The sequence below is a fragment of the Cornus florida genome, unplaced genomic scaffold, assembly GCF_030987335.1.
Source record: "Cornus florida cultivar Cherokee Brave unplaced genomic scaffold, ASM3098733v1 CherokeeBrave_3.0.0_Hap2_Chr02, whole genome shotgun sequence".
NCBI lineage: Eukaryota > Viridiplantae > Streptophyta > Magnoliopsida > Cornales > Cornaceae > Cornus > Cornus florida.
Window position 1 is genome coordinate 63593443 of NW_026775572.1, and position 13380 is coordinate 63606822.

Below are 13380 nucleotides of genomic sequence, written 5' to 3' on the forward strand. Positions count from 1 at the left end.
TTTGAGTTTTCTACGAGTTTAATAAACTCCCTTTTGTGTATTCGATCTACTATACAACATCACATATCTTGTATGACCACTCACTAGTAAATGTGTCTATTGCGGGATCAATAGGTTTCAATCTTTAATGCTTCGATACAAATATGTATTGTTTCATCAAAATCTCTAGATGTAAAGAGTAGTCTGGCATAGAGAAGAGAGAAGAGAAAGACGGTTGGGGAAAACAAAACCGCTTGTTTCACCGAGTCAACGATGTTCTGAAAACATATTTTTTCTAAAAGGCTGCTATTATTCAACTTTGATGCAATATACAGATAAAAAGAAGATTTCAGTCGATAAGATCAAAATGACTAACCACCAAAAACAAAATATCGTTAATATTTCATTTGATATGCACATGCCGGTGTAGATTCTAAATGCTACTAGAATCTAAAACTAATACCATCTCATACTCCTCATATCCATTCAAACCTCCTTTAAACTTAGCCTTCTTTTAGTTTTCTTCGAGATTAATAAACTCCTTTTTTGTGTACTCGATTTCCTGTTCAGCATAACATACCATGTATGACCTCTCGCTAGCAGGTTTTCTCATAGAGGAAGCTCTAGGGTAGAGAAGACAGAATTCACTGATCAAGTGCAAAGGGTTAATCAGAAACCAAAACAGGGAGGGATCGAGACATCAACTAAAATTACTAGAAACAAGGTGAGGCAGTTGTCTCAACCCTCCTCCTCTTCCTAATGATAGGAATATGGAATATGAGAGGCTTAAATAAGCCTAGGAGACAGAAAGAGGTAAGGAACTGGATTGCCAGAAATGCCTCTCAGTTTGTCTGTTTATTAGAAACTATAGTTAAAGCTAGTAATTTTATGGTTATTTCTAAGAAAATTAGGAATGATTGGTGTTGGATTAATAATTATAATCCTCATTTGGGAGGTCTTGTCTAGATTTGTTGGAATCCTGTGATTTTTTTGGACAGATTGCTTTCAATGAGTAACTTGAAAAGAAAGAAGGTGTGTTTGGCTGCTCCAATCTACATGCTCTTTATGTCAACATAGTATTGATAATACAAAGTCCTTTCTCCCATGGTTTGTTGACTTGGTTAGGTGAGTTATTAGGCTAGCATATGTATAAATTTCAGGAGGTGAATTCTGTACGATATCATTACTTGTGAATGAATAAATTTTATCACAAATCTAAAACACTTTAGATCTATTTGCTGCCGGACTTTGGCATATTTGGAGAGATATAAATAATAGATTGCATGAATCTTGTAGTGTTCAATTAAATACAATCTAAATAAATAAATAAAAATAGAGCAAAAAACAAGTCGATGAATAACAATGTCAAAACAATAATAAAATTAAAACGTCAAAAGAAAGAAAAAAAATAATAATAATGACCCAAAAAATTAAATAATCTCATTGTAACTAAAATAAGTTAATCCCTATGTTGTTATATGCTTCGCAGTGCTTCAAATAACCTCTCAAAGTGTGTTCAAATACTTTAATTTGTGACAAATGAAATCAAATTTGAAACAGAACCACATTATCCCTGTTCACACGCAGTTCTTCAACTGCCATGTAAATTTCTTCGGACCCTCTTCCTTCTGTTCAGTGTTGTCACGCCCCTGATTGCAATCTCTGCTATTAAAATTTGAAATTAATCCCTTCTCATCCTCCTCATAGCCCTCACCATTTACTTTCCAAGCCTCCTTCAAGCTTAGCCACCTTTGAGCTTTCTACCAGTTTAATAAACTCTTTTTTAGTGGAATTGATCCTCTTCAGTGATACATACGTTGTAGAATCCCTCACCAGGAAACGTGTAGTGCAGAATTAATGCTTCCGTACAAATAAATATTGTTTCATCAAAATTATTGGATACAAAAAGTAGTCCGCTATATAAAAGAAGGAAGAGAAAAGAGATGGGGGATAAAAAAAATGGCTTGCTTCGCCGACGGCCTTGTCAAAGCAAATTTTCTTGATGAGGTTGTTATCGTCCATCTTTGACAAGTAAACCGTAGAATTTAGTCGATGAGACAACGCCGAGCTCTGATATTGAAGGATTACATCGTCCAGCAATGCAATACCCTTGCCTGGACTGCTTCATAGATTTTCTTGTATTCTGCTCTTATCTGCTCCGTCGCCTCCGTCTCCTCAAATTTTGGCCCAATAGACCTGTGGGATGAAAAAAAAAAAAAAAAAAAATCATTAAATAAAAGTAACTTTTGATTTCCTCTTTTTTCACTCTCCCCAAAATGCCCCCCTCCCCTCTTCTCTCATGTCATCTTTTATCAAAAATAAATAATCATAGTATATATATCTTGAGAAAATAAAAATAGATATAACTTGGGACCAAAAAAAAAAATTTGATGTTAGAAGAAAATTATGGAAATGAAACGTAAAGAAATAATTAGAAAATCAAATTTCCTTTATCAATTGTTTAATTTTTCAAAAATTTAATTTTTGGAAGTAAAAAATTAAGTAGATTCCACAATTCAACAAAATAATGAATTTTAATTGAATTTTTAACCAAAAATAAAAAATTTGAACACGATTATTATTAAGTTATTAAACAAGATACAAATAGTTATATAATATCTCTAATTATAGTGATAACATTGTATTTCCAGCTTATTAAAAACGGCCATATAATGCTAAGAATAAGCTGGAATATCATCAGGCATGCCAAAGTATGTACGATCTTAAAAAACAAATAGGTTTGGCCTAGACACATCAAAAACCTTATTTCACTTCACTGTGACATTACGAGCCTTCCTCTCCCTAACCCCAACTCCAGAGACATCATCCAATGGACTCCATCACCATAAAAAATTAAATAAATAAATAAAAAATATAACCCATTTGTGTCCGTCATTATACCCATTTTTTTTTTTTTTTTGTTTTAGTGTGGGAATCTGATCATTTTTTGGCTTCAGCACTTGTGTTTTTTAGCTACTAATAGTGTGTATAAAATTATAGTAACTGCAATTAAGTAGTCAGAATGAATTAGCAAATTATCATTAAAAATATTTGCTTTCACATATTTTAAATTCCAATTGGATTTTACTTGTGATCTAAGTCAATGAAGAACCCATAGTATGTCTTTGGATGCACAGAATTGAAATTGTTTTGAAAATTTGGTTGGCAAATTTTGTAGATTAAAATCAAGTCTGTAACAATTGTCTCAATTTCTAGCTTCGATTAAAAATATTTGAAAGTTGGTTACTATAAGTTACCTCCTAAAGTTAAAGATGGATCATGGAATTCATGCTACATTCAAGATTATTCCGATAATCTTCTTTACAAGGGTATAAATTGGCACATTAATGAATTCAGTAAATTAAAGATTCATACATGCATATCTAGATTTCAATATTTTGATGAATTCAATTTAATTTGATTCCCTAAATTGTTTTTAAACTTTCATGAAAATAGCTTTGGAAACTTCCTTATTGGATTTTTTTTTTTTTTTTTATAAGTATAAACTTACGGGTGAACTACATTAAACACCCTTTTTTATTTGTGTTTTGCACTAAACCCCTCTTTTCAATTTTTTTTACCAAAAAAATCCCTTCAACTATCCAAGGGAGTGACTTAACAAACGGACATTAGCTAAATGGAAATTGAAATATAAATCGACTTAAATAACCATTAGGCCTATTTGAAAATCTACTTTGTGGATGCGTCTTGAATTTCTTTTAATTAAATAACCTAAACGACATCGTCCATAGAAATTAAGGTTTTTAAAGCAGACTTTTATTTAACTTTTAAAAAAAAAAAAAAATTATTATGTTCATTAAACAATTCCAAAAAAAATTAGGCATTATTTCTAGAAATAATTCCTAATTTAGGAATAATTTTTTTATAGAAAAAAACTATTTTGAAATATAAATTAAAAAAAAAAAAAAAAAAAAAAACCATGTAGGCATAAATAATAATAAATTTTAAAAAATTAGGCATTATTTCTCATAGTATTAGATGATGAATCCCTTGAACAAATTTGTATTAAATGAAAATTAAAAATTAAAAAAATATATAAAAAATAAATAAATAAATAAACCAAAGAAATGAATGCACAATATAATTCTAAATATATATATATATATATTAGCAGATAAAATTCAAGAAAAAGCCCAAATTTATATAGGCTGAAGGCTGAATGGAAATTCAAATAAAGTATAAATAATATTTAATGGTACATGTTATATATACCATTATATTATGACACATATTATATATAATATTATAATGGTAAGTATGATATATATATATATATATATATATATATATATATGATGGATAAATAAAATAAGTTGAGCAACAGGAAGAGTATGTGTTGCTGCAATGGAGGAGGATATGTGGCTAAGGTGATAATGGAGTGACATACATGAGGGGTATATTAAAATAGGTACAGGGGCATTTTTGTCTCAAAAATATATAAGAAAACTCAATATCTAAACAGCTCCCTTTCAGCTAACTTCCATTGGTTAAATCACCCCTCGAATAGTTGAGGGTGCAAAACATAAATAAAAAAAAAAGGAGTTTAATGCAATTCACCTTAAACTTACAGAAGATTTTGATCCATTGAGGTTTCAATTGAAACCCATTGTAGTGCTGTTGATTAATTAACCCAACCTATTCTAATTCCTCTCTATTACTTGGTTGCCAATATAAGTACTATGAGCTCAACACAACTTTTCAATCCACTATCCGATTGATGCATGAACGAATAGTAGTTGAGACTACTAGAGAAGTAGATTTATAAGGAATGAATGTTGTTAACGAGTTGAGAAATTGTTCGGAGACTTTCGAGGAAAAGTTTAGAGTCTTATGTGTCGCGAAAAACTTCATTACGTCCATTGTACCGTGCAATGAGCACATCTGGACCGTTGATGCAATATAAATGCAAACGCATGTATTACACACACTGATAATGAATAGTTGGATGCACTTGTTGCACAGTACAATGGCACAATAAAGTTTTTCTCGTTTTGTGTCAAGAGGTATTTAGGAAATTATTGGGATAAAATCTTGTAATTTAGGCTGTAAATCATTTTCTCTTATAGTGGATTTGGTTTGTCTTGGATCGAGTCCTATATTTTTTTACATTTAGAGTTTTCCATTTTATGTTTTCTGGGCTTATTTTTGTTGCAATTTGATTATACTTTCACTATTTATTTGTTATGATTTTGAGTTATACTTTCTGTTCAATTAGATTTAATTTGAAAATTAGTTAAAACCGGTAATTAGTTCTACAAAACATATTCACTCCACCTCTAAGTCTAGATCCAGTTGTCTCGTTGCGGCTCGGACCAACCCCCTACCCGGGGTGCTCACCTGGACGCCTTTCAAGCCAGGCGCTTAGCGTGACATCGGATCAAGAATTGGGTCTGGCTCTGATACCAACTGTAATGGGTGGACGCTTACCCATTTACTCAAAAGCTCAAGCTATTAGGTAGTATTGCATACCCACCCATTTCTACCCGATCACTTTCACATCCGGATCTAATATGAAACAAATGACCCTTGTTGCATTAGGGTAAAGAGAGAGCAACAAGTGAAAGAGTCATGTGAGAGACACCACCGCAAAAGATATCAACAAACCATAGAGGAGGATAAGACACCATGTGAGACAGCAATGACAACAATGACTCTTAATTTTATACATCAACCTTATGGAGATGGACATTTTGTGTTTAAAAATAATTATGTTTTACAAGCAATTAGTTGCTCCATTGTCATTGGCAAATTTATTTTATAAATAAATTCCCACTCCCGAATTTCTCTTATAAGGATTTAAATTATTGACCGTCTATTTTTGAAAGCGAGAAATTTCTACTAGACTACTATCTAAATAAGGATTAAATGCAAAAAACCCTCTTATTATATGCAAAATGTATTATTCAATAAACACCCTTGCATTTTTTTAATTTGTGCAAATAAGGACTTTTGAGTAAATTCAACTATGAATGGACTAATGTAGCCTTCTAATAAAATAAAATAATATAAAAAAAAATAGATAAAGTATATAAAATATAACTGTGTACAGTGTATACATCTCTCTCCCCCATTTTCTCTTTTACTTCTCTTTATACAGAACGACCACACCGTCTTCTTCACTAGTACTGCCACCATTAGAAACACCAACCACCGCCTCCGCCGGGGTCAAAATAGCGACCACCACATCTCCTTTACTGCTCCTGCTACATCATCCCATGCATCCTTCTACTATATATTCAATCGCCATCGCAGCCCGTTGGTTGACCTAGGTTCTCTCTTTCCGTTCGCAATCGCAACTTCTTGGTTTGCAATTGCAACCCCATCTGGTGGCTTCATCGCCTTTGGATGCCTCAACCACCATAATCGAGTACTACACCATTGTTATAGAGCATTCCTGGACCTCAATTTCACAATTACAGCCATGGCCATCACTGTAACCCCCATGACCAACATGATTTCTATTCAATCTCATCTCTCACCACCACCGTATCCTTCACGGCCACCCCCGATTCCGCCATGTCCACAATTAACCTCAATATCTCAATTTCTTTTCTCAATCGCAGCTTCTTGGTTCGCAATTGTGTTAATTGATTGATTAATTTTGATGGGTATTTAGGTGTTAGAGAGAGGTAGTGGTGGTGGTGGTGGTGACGGTGTGACTATGGCAGCAGTAGAGGTAGCGAGGTGGGTGGTGGTGTATTGATGATAGCAAAATGGAGATAAGTTTCCGTCAATATATATCGATGATGCAAAGTAGCTTAGTAACAAGCAATTAAACTAAATTCAACTGAACCCATATTAGAAATTTGAACTAATGTCAGTAATTTGAGCTTCAGAGAGGCAATGAGCTCGATAGAATGTTTCTTGGGTAAGATACTTGAGAGCTGAAATGTCTGGTTGAAAATATGTGAGCGAAGAAGAAGAAGAATGTGAAGATGAGTAAAACAGAATAGATGAATATGAAGGAAAGAAACCATTGGTGGATGAATTTGTGTTAGGAAAGAGTGTGTTTGGAAGGAAAATGAGATACGCTAATTATAAATTTTGATTGGATACAGTGATTTTTGTAGATGCTTTCCCGGAGCTATATTTGTATAATCTATGGAATCAACAAGGTGTAACAGAGGATAGCAGAGGTCGTGGGTAAACCCACCACAAAAATGTCTCAAAGGAGTAACAATGGGCAGTGGCGTGGAGCTGGGTGGTGGAGGGTTGGGTAGTGTTCATGGTGGTGGTTGTAGAGGTGGGGGAGGTGGCGGCAGTAGGTGGAGAATTAGGGAGAGGGCTGAAGGTGATATGTATATATATATATTATATATATTACACAGAGTAAATTGAGGCCTATGGCATATTTAATTATAATTTTTTTTGCTGACATTAGTAATGACGGCATTTTGGGATTTTTTTTTTATAAAAATTGGTCAAAATTAACAAATAGGGGCAATTTGCTCCAAACTCTAACAAGGGTATTTCTTGCACATTTTGTTGTATATAACGAGGGATTTTTTTACTCTAAACCCTCTAAATAAAGTAATCTAGCCAAAGGAGATTGATATGCAATTTAATCAGCAGACAAAATTGATATGAATTATATATTTTGTAAATTTATAGACACATAATCTCCCTCTATGAGTCTACCAATCTCTTAGGGCCTGTTTACTGACCTTTTTACTTTTTGATTTTTACTGTCAATTCTTAAAATTTTGAAGTAAAAGTGAAAATTATGTTTACTAATATAAATTTACTTTTTACTTTTTGATTTTTACTATTAATTCCTAAAATTGTGAAGTAAAAGTGAAAATTATGTTTACTAATATAAATGTATTATTCACCTTTTAGAAAGTACTTTCAAATTTAATGAAGGAAAGAAAAAGTGAGGATTTGTTACTTTCTTTACTTTCTACACTGTTTACAAGAAGTACTTTCTCTACTGTAGCATTATTTATCAAAAAAAAAAAACTCAAAAATTAAAATATCCAATCGCTCCACGCTACCTCCTCCCACCATTGCCACCGCCCAAGGGCGGATCCAGGATTTTCTCAATAGGGTGGGCTACATCAAAATATATCCAAGTATAAAGTTACAAACATATATATATGTATGATATACATGGTATCATATTAGATTAGTAAAGTAAGTTATAAATATATAATATTAATTATTTTCTCTGTTTGTAATTTTGAGGGCATCAGAGATTTCCATTTCATTGTTGTAAATTTCTTAGATCCGATGCATGAAACAAGCCAAAAGCTCACAACCCTATCATTGGTTCACAGTTGTCGTACACTTTGTGCCCCCAACCATATATCTCTCTCTCTACAAGTCCATATCTATAGAAGTCTCCCATGCCAATATTAGTCAAGATGCTCAGAGAACTTATTAAGTTTGGTAATTCTTATTGGTGGACTCAGTCTTCTTTGTTGTTCCAGTTTCAACATTTCAGAAGCTATGTCAATGCTCAAACTGATAAAGTTAAATTAAAATTGCATAGAGTCTTCTTTTTCTTTTTTCACAGATAAAATTAGAGTTCAGAGAGATGAAAAAAAAGAGAGCCCAAGTAGACGAATCATATTACACGCCATTGTTTCAAAATTTTAGTAACTGAAAAATCATGTGTGAAGTGACCAAAGATTCTTGTAACTAAAAGAATTAGACATTATGCTCAATAGTATGTCTTCAACACTAAATTTCCTTCAATTCTAAGTGTTTTGACTTAATTTGAGTGCATCAACATATTATCAACATCGTCGATCGTCATCGCTAGAGTCAACGTTGACATCAACATCCTCATAACGTTAACATTAACATTCTCATCTAGAATCTTCATCTAGAATCACATAATCCTCTTGCATATATATATATACATTTGATTAAGATAAATTGAAAAGAGACTTACTATCATAATTGGTCATTTTAAAATCAACATCACTGCTAAAATGGTAAGGGGATTTATATAATTCAATTAGCTAGGCAAAAAAAACATACCTATTTGTTTTTTGCCCACTCCACCCATTCCCATCAACTCTCTTCTTTCATAAAAGAAACCTATATTATTAGAACAAAAGAGGAAAAGTTTTAAAAGCGTTAACAAACTTGTAAAACATATATTCTGAAATTAAAAACTAAACTTCCAAGTCTTTAATTTCCATTAATAAATTGTTCGAGCATCACATCATAACAATATTATATATATATGTATGTAGAAACAAAAACAAAAACAAAAACAAAAAATCAGTATGTAAAACATGAATAAATAAACGTAACCAATAGCTAAAAATGCCAATTAAAATTTTAGAAAAAGTAAGAGTTTGTTACCTGATGACTGAGAAGGCATGTTTGTTGAACCTTGGTTCTTGCTAAATGTTAAGGCCCGATGCTAACCCTAAAAATAAGAAAACACTCAAGTTGTGAGGAACAGGTTTCACAATCTCACTCATAACAATTAAAACACCACCATCTAAGTACTATCTGTATCATGTATCAACACAATCCAATTAGGCTTTCAGCCAAAATGTTGGGCACCTATCCGTAGAAAGAGGGGTGATTGCGGATAGGTGTGATTAGCACATATTATACTAAGCTCTTATGTTAAATTAATCCAATAACAAAGTACAATGCATCAGTTTAGGAATAATCTTCAAAATTAACAAATCAATATCCTGATATTCTGCATTCTAATAACAAAAGAAAATCAAAAACCAATTTGAAAATAAAAATGTCAAAAAGATTGAATATATCCTTCGTGGATTACACAAATTGTATTTCTTTGTGAAACAAAACATCCAGGATTTCTCAATGTTGTGGACTAAATCAAAATATATCAACCAAAATCAACTGTTGTTTAATTCAATTTTAGTTAATTAACAATGTTTCTTTAGAAAATTGACTTATTAAGGCATAGAAAATTCTATTTGGGTAATTAATAAAAAAAATTACCAATTTATTTCTTAACAATTCACCACTCAAGACCCTATTTCTTCTTTTGAAGAATTTACTAATCCTATTTGAGAATGTACTAGTGGAAGCAGAGTGTGAGGTAGTTCATGGCAAGCCCCTTCCAACTTTATGGAATTCACTCAAAAGCATGCTTTTTGTAAGTATTTTAATTTTCCAAAAGTAACTTTGGAGCTTTATCCTATATGAAATACATTTGCTTGTCAAAATTCTTGTTATGATTTTTTTTAGTTCTGAAAAGAAAATATTTCCGTCTTCAAAAAGCTTGGCATGTTGATAAAAATTGTTTCGGAATCAATCTCTGCAGATTTCTAATCCAATTCAGTCCAATGCAGATTTTTTTTTTTTTTTTTCTTTTTTTCATGCCCAGATTTAAATTTTCTTGTAGACATAATTGACAAAAAAAAAAAAAAAAAATCAGAAATAGAAGTTACAGAAATAAAAAATATATATTTGCTTTACTGAAATAAAATGTAGATTACGGTAATTACCTCAAAATGAAATGCAATGATTACCTCAAAATGCAATGCAAATTTTGCTATTTTATATTGTAAAAAAAAAAAAATTATATAAAAAAGATCATAAAAAATTTCACCAAATTGGATTTAGTTTGCAAAACAAGGATTACAGTCTTTACAGGCCTTGATTAGTTGATTTAGAAAAAAATTTAAAACAAAAAACATACATACAAGTTAGCAGTTGCAGAGAGATGGAAACCGAAAGATATGGATCTAAAATGATATGCCGATATATAGGTAATAGGCTTTGAACTTTTGATTCTTGCAGACAGATGGATAAACTGAAATATATGGGTTTTGAACTTCTGAGTTCTGATACTCGTAGATCTTGTAGTTTGCAGTTGCAGAGAGAGAGAGGACAAGTTCAGAGTATATAAATAAAACATGTATAGATACACAGTTATGCACACACAAATAATAGCACATTCATATGTGAAATGTATGGAAATAAATCGATGTCTCCACATTATTGAAAAAGCAGAGGAAAAGGAAATCCAACATAAAATGACTTGAAAAGTGGAGGTTAGAACAGATGAAATTAGTGCAAATTTAAAAAATGAAACGTTTCAGCGAAAACTTCAGTCGATCATATTATAAGCCGAACGCGAAAACTTGAAGGTTACCCAATTGAATGGCACGCAAACGAAGACTATCCATTGATTTAGAGACACACCTTACCGCGAAGTGAAGGTCGACTCGTTCTTCACGAATGAACAAAAACCTAGCTTCCGCGCAGATAGCTCGAGAGGTTAGGAGTAAGGAGTGATTAAAAGGCGAGAGGATCGTTGCCCTAGTTTTGGACGGTGAAGATGAACTGGAATCGGATGTATGAAATCTCGGCCATCCATTGTCTGATGGGTCTCTTTGCTAAATGGGCCTAATATGCCAATGGGCTGCGAGACCTTCCACCAAACCTATGTGGAAATTTAAATTGGGCTTAGATGGATTAGGCCCTTTATTGGGAGTTCTTTAAGCTTAGCTCATCTTGTATACTCATGAGCCCTCAATTAATTAAAATACATTTGACTTTTCATTAATCTCGATAAACCGTCTCATCTTGTATTGAACATAGAAATTTTTTCTTTTATCCTTAAAAAAACTCTTTTATCCTCCTCTTGAGTAAAAGTTTATTTTACATGGTCTGCACAATAGCAATTTAACTGCAAATTGAGTCAAGTGGTTGCCCTGCAAAGCAAATGAAAATCTAAAGCAAGTTTACCGCAAAGGGTGGTATACTACTTAGCAGTCACAACTATATAGCATTTTCTTTTTTATTTTTTTTGGGCCAAAGTAGAGTTACGTGGAACATCACAATCACTCCCTCTTAAGACTTAGGACCCAACATCCTTGCTGGCCTAACCCTCACGAGATTGAGTACACTAATTGATTTCTGGCTGAAGATTGGCTCTAATACCAACTGTCAAGATCCGTTCCATGTAGATACTATCCGCTTCGCACATTCTCTTTGTTCATGATTTTTTAAATGCATCTTCATAAGTAGAAGACATTCTCTTATAAGTGCCAACAACTTCTCCCCGTGTAAGACATCACATAATCAGCTCTCTGTCTTACACAAATATTTAATTTGTTGGGCATTACACTTGAGATGGAAACATCTCAAAAAAAAAAAAAAAACCGAAACTAAAAGGAAAAAATCAAACAAAAATCATTGGTCGTTGAGAGGAAAGTAGTACAGCTCAATCTAGCAGGTGCATTGTTTTGAAATGAGATGATTGAGAAACTAAATATAATGATTCATATTAGTGTCAGCTGGATGAATGTCTTTCAAGATCAAATGAGCTCCTGGCTGTCTAAATCAATCAGTCATGGTAAGATTACTTTTGCGCCTCTTTCCCATGAACAATCTAACATCATGTTATGAGCAATATGTTCGTTTTTTCTCTGATATCACTTTGTTGAAAATAAGTAGGCTAGACAAACAAATACAACTCACTATAATTTGGTAAAGAGATGGAGGAAGAAATATATTATTTCAATCAATCCCAACTTATTCTTATTCAACTTTTCTCTCCACATAAAATAGGTATAGTACATGAGTTTATATAGGCTCTAAGACATATGTAACCAATTAAATTTCAATGCCTAATTACTCCCACTAATCCTACTAACATAATATTTAGTAAACTTAACTCTCATGTCTTCCACTAACACAAATACAAACTCCCACTAACACACAATTAACACGTCATATTAAAGAACTTGTAACATTCACAAAAACACTAAAAAGCACATAATCAAGTTTAATTTCCAACACCCCCTTTAAACTTGATTTTGTAACTTTCAAATAAACTTCTTATTGATCTTGGGGACTTGAACAAAAGTTCATTGGTTGATCTTCAATTTCACCTCCTTCAACTGCAACAATCACTTTGGCCATTTTCATTGATGTATATGGCTTGTGAAAAGTCTTCAAATGCTTGATTGATGTCTTCACCCAATCATATATCATTCTCTTTATACAAACGCACCATCTATCTTCTTTCTTCTTGAATTTTTTATGGCTCTTCCACTTCACACGTGCTTCTTCTTTAGAGTCAAATAGTTTTATCAAGAAAGCAAATATTTTTTGGGGAAAATTTTGTAAGAAAGTTGAGTGGTTATGGAAAATTAATTAATTTCCCATAAATTTTCCTTTTCTTGCTAAGGAAAAAAATATATATATATATATTTCTTTACTGTTATTTTTTTCCATATAACCAAACTAAGTCATAAGCAAAAAGAAGCTATTTACCAAAAATAACAATAATATTAATAATAATTATGTTCAGAGCATCAACTCCCTTATTGAAAATCATGGTAGCACATGGTATCCTTTTCTTGTCATATATTGTAATTTTTTAAAATATTTAAATTGTATTATTAAACACGTTCAAGAAAATGAAAATTA

At 32.2% G+C, this 13380-nt stretch overlaps 1 long non-coding RNA gene across 1 annotated transcript; it reads right to left on the reverse strand.

Annotated features, from left to right (window-relative positions):
- Positions 1 to 1312: 1312 nt before the first annotated feature.
- LOC132295148 (uncharacterized) lies at positions 1313 to 11215 on the reverse strand. Its single transcript, XR_009478337.1, has 4 exons — positions 11146 to 11215; positions 9316 to 9382; positions 8986 to 9045; positions 1313 to 2175 (listed from the first exon to the last, which is right to left on the reverse strand). It is a non-coding gene; the product is annotated as an uncharacterized LOC132295148 (long non-coding RNA).
- Positions 11216 to 13380: the final 2165 nt, after the last annotated feature.